The sequence below is a fragment of the Mus caroli genome, chromosome 16 (genome assembly GCF_900094665.2).
Source record: "Mus caroli chromosome 16, CAROLI_EIJ_v1.1, whole genome shotgun sequence".
NCBI classification, from domain to species: domain Eukaryota; kingdom Metazoa; phylum Chordata; class Mammalia; order Rodentia; family Muridae; genus Mus; species Mus caroli.
This window is the reverse complement of record NC_034585.1, coordinates 44,552,831-44,553,714: the sequence shown is the minus strand read 5'-3', so window position 1 is coordinate 44,553,714 and position 884 is coordinate 44,552,831. Positions and strand designations below refer to the sequence as shown.

Sequence of the window (884 nt, the reverse complement as noted above, 5' to 3'; positions counted from 1 at the left end):
TGCTTGGGAAGATGTTGCCCGCTGCTCCTGATGCAGAGGGCTTCCGAGCCAGGCAGACACCTGTCCTCTGGCCAGGCGGGTGGCTGGATGTCTGTGGCCTGAAAAGGGTGCTGCCTCAGAGGCTCTGTGACTCCCGCCTGTCCCAGAAGCTGTCTGCTTCTGTGGTGCACCCTCTCACCTGTGCAGACTAAATTCCTAAGTTCGGCTGAGTCCTGTATCCCATTTTTTAATTAGGTAATTTTTTTTGTTAGAGTATAACTTCTGGAGTTGCTTATAAAATTTAGATATTGTCCATCTGACAGATGTGGTGTCAGTAAAGATCTTTTCCCAATCTGTAGGTTGCAGTTTGTCCTATTGAGAGTGTCCTTTGCTTTGCAGATACTTTCAGTTTCATGAGGACCTATTTATCAATAGCCTGTTAACCTGTCTGTGGAATTAATTTTCTTATCTAGGCTTCCTTGTCTGGCCTCAGTGGAAGAGAGAAATTTTAAATAAAATAAAGTTTACTTACAAGATAGAAAAAAATAAAAGATAAATAACTATTTCTATGCCTTCCCACACTCACTTTGGCAGTACATATGCTAAAATTAGGATAAGGCAGATATTGGCATGGTACTTGTACCAGGATGACATGCAAATTCAGGAAGCATTCCATTTTTTTTTAAACAATGTAATTCTTCTGCAAGACATAAAGCACATTCTGTCGACATTATCCAGGCTGCCCTTACAGCAAAACTAGGGAGGATCTGTCATAGAAATGTCATCTTGTCTTGAGCTTTCTTGCTAAGACAAATTAAGACTCTTCAGAAAAAATAATCAATAAGAAGGATGAGATTACCATAGAATTTTCGTGATAAAGGAATATCTAGAGCACTGTTGGTAAG

At 40.4% G+C, this 884-nt stretch overlaps 1 pseudogene; it reads left to right on the top strand.

Annotated features, from left to right (window-relative positions):
* The first annotated feature begins 561 nt into the window (after positions 1–561).
* Positions 562–661, top strand: LOC115029594 (annotated as a pseudogene).
* Positions 662–884: the final 223 nt, after the last annotated feature.